This window comes from Salmo salar, chromosome 15 (genome assembly GCF_965601325.2).
Source record: "Salmo salar chromosome 15, fSalSal1, whole genome shotgun sequence".
NCBI classification, from domain to species: domain Eukaryota; kingdom Metazoa; phylum Chordata; class Actinopteri; order Salmoniformes; family Salmonidae; genus Salmo; species Salmo salar.
The window spans coordinates 38,703,304-38,711,637 of NC_138305.1; the positions used below are offsets into that span (position 1 = coordinate 38,703,304).

General features: G+C 46.2%; 1 pseudogene; it reads left to right on the forward strand.

The window, feature by feature from the left end:
• Nucleotides 1–649: 649 nt before the first annotated feature.
• LOC106571342 (4-galactosyl-N-acetylglucosaminide 3-alpha-L-fucosyltransferase 9-like) lies at nucleotides 650–7,986 on the forward strand (annotated as a pseudogene).
• The last annotated feature ends 348 nt before the right edge of the window (nucleotides 7,987–8,334 follow it).

Genomic DNA, 8,334 nt, shown 5'->3' on the forward strand with positions numbered 1-8,334 from the left:
GACCGTCTCAGGAGGTTCCGGACCGTGGACCGTCTCAGGAGGTTCCGGACCGTGGAACGTCTCAGGAGGTTCCGGACCGTGGACCGTCTCAGGAGGTTCCGGACTGTGAAACATCGCCGGAAGCTCTGGACTGGAAGCTGTTGCCGGAAGCTCTGGACTGAAAACTGTAGCCGGAAGCTCTGGACTGGAAACTGTTGACAGAAGCTCTGGACTGGGGACCATCGTTGGAAGCTCTGGACTGGGAACTGTTGCTGGAAGCTCTGGACTGGGAACCGTCACCGGAAGCTCTGGACTGGGAACTGTCGCCGGAAGCTCTGGACTGGGAACCGTTGCCGGAAGCTCTGGACTGGGAACTGTCGCCGGAAGGAGGAGGCACAGGACGTACTGGACTGGGAAGATGCACTGGAGGCCTGGTGCGTGGAGCTGGCACAGGGCGTACCGGGCTGTGGAGGCGCACTGGAGGTCTGGAGCGTAGAACTGGCACAATGTGTCCTGGACAGATGACAACCTTCGTACGGCAAGTGCGGGGAGCTGGCACCGGACGCACTGGGCTGTGGAGGCGCACTGGAGACACGGTGCGTAGAACCAGCACACATTGTACCGGAACCATGACACGCTCCTCAAAGCGAGTGCGGAGAGCTGGCACAGGATGTACTGGGCTGTTGAGGAGCACTGGAGACCTGCAGATTGCACCGGACTGGTGACACGCTCCTCCAAACGCCTGCGTTGCCGCATACTCCTCGCCAACTCCATTCTCTGGTATCCCTCCTCGCATTGTTCCATTGACTCCCAGGCGGGATCTGGCACTCTCCCTGGGTCAACCGACCACCTCTCTATCTCCTCCCAGGTTGTCACTGGCTCACTCCCCGGCTTCGCCGACCACCCCGTGTGCCCCCCCCCCCAAACAAAAATTGGGCTGTCTTTTGGGCTCTCTTTGTGGTCGCGAACCCCAGCGTCGTCGCTGTCCTCCCTTCTCTCCATTCATCTGTTGCCAAGGAAGGCGATCAGGTCCTGCCAGGATTTCCTCCCAAGTCCAGGATCCCTTCCCATCCAATATCTCCTCCCAAGTCCAGGATTCTCTCACCTCCTGGACACGCTGCTTGGTCCTGTTGTGGTGAGATCTTCTGTCATGACTGTGTGTAGAGACGGACCAAGGCGCAGCGTGCTCTGAGTTCCACATATTTATTTTAGTGAAACTTTACAAACAACCAAAAGAAACAAACAACAAACCGTGACAACAGAGGTGCTACATGCACTTAAGATCCCACAAAAACCAGTGGGGAAATGGCTACTTAAATATGATCCCCAATCAGAGACAACGATAAACAGCTGCCTCTGATTGGGAACCATACCAGGCCAACATAGAAATAAAGAAACTAGAATGTCCACCCTAGTCACACCCTGACCTAACCAAAATAGAGAATAAAGGATCTCCAAGGTCAGGGCGTGACAATACCGGACTTATTTTTCTCTCCATATCCCCAGATTCCTACCACAAACGCTGAACCCTTTCATCTGGATCATGGCAGCTAGCTAACCGCAACCCGGGCTGACTACTCCTGGCTAATGTTTGCGTCCCGTAGCAACCACCAACTAGCCTGGGGCTAGCCCATGCTAGACCCATCTCCCGGCCAGTGGTGGTTCTAGACCATTTCAACTGGGGGGGCCAAGCTGGGGCCAGTTGTACTGTTAGAGGGGCCAGTTACATTAAATGTTATTGTTGTCATATCGTTTTCTTCACTGCATTGCAGGCATTAGCAGGCAAAAGACCATGTTCATAATCATCATCGTAGCCACTGTCTAATAACGGATGTAAAAAAAGAACGATAGCAAAAATTTGTTCCGTAAAAATTATTTCATACTCCACATTTAGGGGGGCCACAAGGGGGTCCAAAATTGTTGTCATAGGGGCACTGGCCCCCCCGCCCCCCCCCCCCCCAGAACCGCTAGTGCTCCCGGCTAGGGCTCCTGGGCTAGTCCTGAAGCCCACTCCTCGGCTACAATATCCGGACCCCTTCTACTGCCGGTACGGGGCAAGGAACCCCGCCAACCCTTCACGTCTGGAATACCGACCTAATCTGCCCGAGGATCCCAACAGGCCCCTCAGGTGCGACGTCCCCTGAAGCCCCATTCTGCTAACCGCGGCCTGCTAGTTATCTATAGCATATTGGAATGTTAGCTGATCCACTGGGCAGTTTCTTGGACCACTATACCCATTTTGCCAATTGGACTTGGACCCCTCTGCTACTTGGAAACCTACTAATTCCTCGACTGGTCTATCGACGTCACAGCACGAGGAGGCAGAAACAGACTTTTCCCCCATCGCGACATCCCTCTAAGGCCCTTATGCTAGCTTGCTAGCACCGGCCTGCTAACTGTCTGAATCGCCGTGTCCCAAGCCAGCCCAACCACTCACTGAACCCATACAATCACTTGGCTACGCATGCCTCTCCCTAATATCAATATGCCTTGTCCATTACTGTCCTGGTTAGTGATTACTGTCTTATTTCACTGTAGCGCTTATAGCCCTGCTCAATATGCCTTAACCAACCATGTTGTTCCACCTCCCACATATGCGATGACATCACCTGGTTTAAACGTCTCTAGAGACTATATCTCTCTCTTCATCACTCAATGCCTAGGTTTACCTCCAATGTACTCTCTTCCTACCATCAGTACCTTTGTCTGTACATTATGCCTTGAATCTATGCTATCATGCCCAGAAACCTGCTCCATTTACTCTCTGTTCTGAATGTGCTAGATGGCCAGATCTTAAAGCCTTTAGCTGTACACTTATCCTACTTCTCCTCTGTTCCTCTGGTGATGTGGAGGTTAATCCAGGACCTGCAGTGCCTAGCTCCACTCCTACTCCCCAGGTGCTCTCATTTGTTGACTTCTGTAACCGTAAAAGCCTTGGTTTCATGCATGTTAACATTAGAAGCCTACTCCCTAAGTTTTCTTTATTCACTGCTTTACCATATTCTGTCAACCCGGATGTCTTAGCCGTGTCTGAATCCTGGCTTAGGAAAACCACCAAAAACCCTGACATTTCCATCCCTAACTATAACATTTTCCGCCAAGATAGAACTGCCAAAGAGGCTGTGTTGCAATCTACTGCAGAGATAGCCTGCAGGTCTGTACCAAAACAATTCGAGCTTCTACTTCTAAAAATGCACTTTTCCAGAAACAAGTCTCTCACTGTTGCCGCTTGCTATAGAGCACCCTCTGCCCCCAGCAGTGCCCTGGACACCATATATGAATTGATTGCCCCCCATCTATCTTCTAAGCTCGTGCTGCTAGGTGACCTAAACTGGGACATGCTTAACACCCCGGCCATCCTACAATCTAAGTCTGATGCCCTCAGTCTCACACAAATGATCAATTAACCTACCAGGTACAACCCCAAATCCGTAAACACGGGCACCCTCATAGATATCATCCTAACTAACTCGCCCTCCAAATACACCTCTGCTGTTTTCAACCAAGATCTCAGCGATCACTGCCTCATTGCCTGCATCCGTAATGGGTCTGCGGTCAAACGACCACCCCTCATCACTGTCAAACGCTCCCTAAAACAATTCTGCGAACAGGCCTTTCTAATTGACCTGGCCGGGGTATCCTGGAATGACATTGACCTCATCCCGTCAGTAGAGGATGCCTGGTTATTCTTTAAAAGTGCCTTCCTCACCATCTTAAATAAGCATGATCCATTCAAAAAATGTAGAACTAGGAATAGATATAGCCCTTTGTTCACTCCAGACCTGTCTGCCCTTGACCAGCACAAAAACATCCTGTGGCATTCTGCATTAGCATCGAATAGCCCCTGTGATATGCAACTTTTTAGGGAAGTTAGGAACCAATATACACAGGCAGTTAGGAAAGCTAAGGCTAGCTTTTTCAAACAGAAATTTGCACCCTGTAGTACAAACTCAAAAAGTTCTGGGACACTGTAAAGTCCATGAAGAATAACAGCACCTCCTCCCAGCTGCCCACTCCTCTGAGGCTAGGAAACACTGTCACTACTGATAAATCTAAAATAATTGAGAATTTCAATAAGCATTTTCTACGGCTGGCCATGCTTTCCACCTGGCTACCCCTGCCCTGGTCAACAGCCCTGCGCTCCCCACAGCAACTTGCCCAAACCTCCCCCACTTCTCCTTCACCCAAATCCAGATAGCTGATGTTCTGAAAGAGCTGCAAAATCTGGACCCCTACAAATCAGCCGGGCTAGACAATCTGGACCCTCTCTTTCCGAAATTATTGCAACCCCTATTACTAGCCTGTTCAACCTCTCTTTCTTATCATCTGAGATTCCCATAGATTGGAAAGCTGCCGCGGTCATCCCCCTCTTCAAACGGGGAGAAACTTTAGACCCAAACTGCTACAGACCTATATCTATTCTACCCTGCCTTTCTAAGGTCTTTGAAAGCCAAGTTAACAAACAGATTACCGACCATTTCGAATCTCACCGTACCTTCTCCGCTGTGCAATCTGGTTTCAGAGCTGGTCATGGGTGCACCTCAGCCAAGCTCAAGGTCCTAAACGATATCATAACCGCCATCGATAAGAGACATTACTGTGCAGTCGTATTCATCGACCTGGCTAAGGCTTTCGACTCTGTCAATCACAACATTCTTATTGGCAGACTCAACAGCCTTGGTTTCTCAAATGATTGCCTCGCTTGATTCACCAACTACTTCTCCGATAGAGTTCAGTATGTCAAATCAGAGGGCCTGTTGTCCGTACCTCTGGCAGTCTCTATGGGGGTGCCACAGGGTTCAATTCTCGGGCCGACTCTCTGTTCTGTATACATCAATGATGTCGCTCTCGCTGCTGGTGATTCTTTGATCCACCTCTACGCAGACGACACCATTCTGTATATCTCTGGCCCTTCGTTGGACTTAACTAACCTCCAGATGAGCTTCAATGCCATATACAACTCTCATTCCGTGGCCTCCAACTGCTCTTAAATGCAAGTAAAACGAAATGCATGCTCTTCAACCGATCGCTGCCCGCACCTGCCCGCCCGCCCAGCATCACTACTCTGGACGGTTCTGACTTAGAATATGTGGACAACAACAAATACCTTGGTGTCTGGTTAGACTGTAAACTCTCCTTCCAGACTCACATTAAACATCTCCAATCCAAAATTTAATCTAGAATTGGCTTCATATTTCACAACAAAGCATCCTTCACTCATGCTGCCAAACATACCCTCGTAAAACTGACCATCCTACCGATCCTTGACTTCGGCGATGTCTTTTACAAAATAGCCTCCAACACTGTACTCAACAAATTGGATGCAGTCTATCACAGTGCCATCCGTTTTGTCACCAAAGCCCCATATACTACCCACCACTGCGACCTGTATGATCTCGTTGGCTGGCCCTCGCTTCATACTCGTCGCCAAACCCACTGGCTCCAGGTCATCTACAAGCCTCTGCTAGGTAAAGCCCCGCCTTATCTCAGCTCACTGGTCACCAAAGCAGCACCCACCCGTAGCACGCGCTCCAGGAGGTATATCTCACTGGTCACCCCCAAAGCCAATTCTTCCTTTGGCCGCCTCTCGTTCCAGTTCTCTGCTGCCAATGACTGGAACGAACAGCAAAAATCTCTGAAGCTGGAGACTCTTACCTCCCTCACTAACTTTAAGCACCAGCTGTCAGAGCAGCTCACAGATCACTGCACCTGTACATAGGTCATCTGTAAATAGCCCATCCAATCTACCTCATCCCATACTGTATTTATTTATTTATCTTGCTCCTTTGCACCCCAGTATCTCAACTTGCACATTCATCTTCTGAACATCGTACCATTCCAGTGTTTAATTGCTATATTGTAATTACTTTGCCACCATGGCCTATTTATTGCCTTACCTCTCTTATCCTACCTCATTTGCACATGCTGTATATAGATCTTTCTACTGTATTATTGATTGTATGTTTGTTTATTCCATGTGTAACTCTGTGTTGTTGTATGTGTCAAACTGCTTTGCTTTATCTTGGCCAGGTCGGAGTTGCAAATGAGAACTTGTTCTCAACTAGCCTACCTGGTTAAATAAAGGTTAAATAAATGTAATATATATATATATATATATATATATATATATATATATATATATATATATATATATACATACATACATACATACATATATATATATATATATATATATATATATATATATATATATATATATATATATATATATTCTCCTACATTAATTTCACATTTCCACAAACTTCAAAGTGTGTCCTTTCAAATGGTATCAAGAATATGCATATCCTTGCTTCAGGTCCTGAGCTACAGGCAGTTAGATTTGGGTATGACATTTTAGGCGAAAATTGAAAAAAAGGGTCTGATCCTTAAGTTAACCTACTTGGTGGGAATTGTAACATGGCTCATATAGCGAGGATTGCTACAATATTGTTTAATGTGTTTACTGTTCGCCATTGATGTTAAATGAGCAACAGTGTTGCCTTTAAAGTGTAGGCCATAGAGGGGTTCATTGTCCTTTTGAAAATATAGCCTACCTGTTTAAGGTTTGTTCCAGGTAAGGGCAGGTCGTTGTAGGATGTCCGTTCTGCTCACTGTAGAAGAGCTATTGCATGTAGAGGTAACATGTAGCCTAGTTACGGCTCTGCCAATTATAGCCTACTCAGATGCATGAGTTCAAGGGTGTTTTGACCTGTGTTTGAAGGGCTTTAGCCCTAATTGTCCTAGGCTAGTATTGTTATTGGCCATGTTCATTTTCTTAAGTAAAACTGAACTTCTATGTGTTGGTGCAGCATGAACTACTGATAGTTGAAGGGGCAGGAGAGTGAGCCATGACACTCATGTGGAGGAGATTCACCTGACCGAGACTGTTATTCAATAACTAGACCAGAAACAGCTGTTCCCTCTCTCCCATGAGTGTGACAGATATTATGGAGGAATCAGCTCACACGGGAAAGGCCTGTTCACACGGGAAAAGCAGGCACGCGTAAGAGAGGAAACGCCCACCTAGGAAACGACATGTTCCTATGTGTCAGATTTTTGTGAGATAAAAGGCTATAAGGTAAACAATGCATAATCACCTGAGAAAATATACACACTGAAACAAAACCAATACATTTACTGCATTGTTACATTATTAAACCACCAAGTAACTGGCTTGCAAGACCCATTGAATCATCAAAATTACCAATTCAGAAGGAAGAACATGTTGACGATATTACAAAGGAGGTTAATAATAAGACCATAGTTTCAATAAGGCTGTGGCCTTTTGGTCATTCCTATGATTTGGACACAAGCAGCACCCTGTTCAATATTGATGGCTGTTTTTTAACAGCTGACTGAGACCTATACAATAAGTCAAATGGGGTCATCATCCATCATAGAGACACAAAAAGTGATTTATCAAATCTACCACCATTGCAGCAGTGACCACCTTTCCAAAAATGGGTGTGGAGGAATCTAGAGTCCCCGTCCCACACTTATAAAAAGCCAGGTCTTGGAAATATTTTCAATTTGACTTTGAATTATAGGCAAGATGCAGATATTGAACTTCCTTATGGGTCAGTTGTATTCAGCCAAGAGGAGGGGGAGGCTTTCTTATTGCCAATTAAAACTAAATTGGTCTGCTGGATTGTGAGCAACTGGAACCCTGACCATGCCAGGGCGAGGTATGAATTGGTCAAACACATCGATATACACACCTATGGAAAAACCTTTAGATAACACATCAATGATCAATACTTCCTGAATACATTTTCCAGTTGTAAATTCTATCTGTCATTTGAGAACTCAATTCACAAATTACATCACTGAAAAGCTGTACAACCCACTAGCTGCTGGATCTGAGCCAATTGCTCTTAGGTCAATGAGAACTTTGTGCCTAGAGATGCCTTTATACATGTGGATAATTTCCTCTCCCCCAAAGAGCTAGCTAACCAACTCACACTGTTACATTCAGACGAAGAAATGTATCTGCAGTATTTTGACTAGCGCAGACATTTCAATGTAAAGTAGTCCCATTTCTGGACGAACACACACGTCGTGCCTACGATTACATTAAAAGGAACAAGGAATATAACGTTTGTAATAACCTTGACACTTGGTTTTAGGGTTGATAGCTCATTTTCTTCTGTAATGTTGTGGTTCAACCAATGTTATGGTAGCTCATGAAACATAGCCTGATCTCTTGTCTGATAACCAGGACACCTAATTTTGGAGAATAATGTATATAAGGAGACTGCCAACATGTTTTGCTGCAGAATTTCGCTCCTTGTCATCTCTTCTGTAGGCTACAGCATTGCATATTGGGATGAAATCATACAATTTCATATTTTTCAA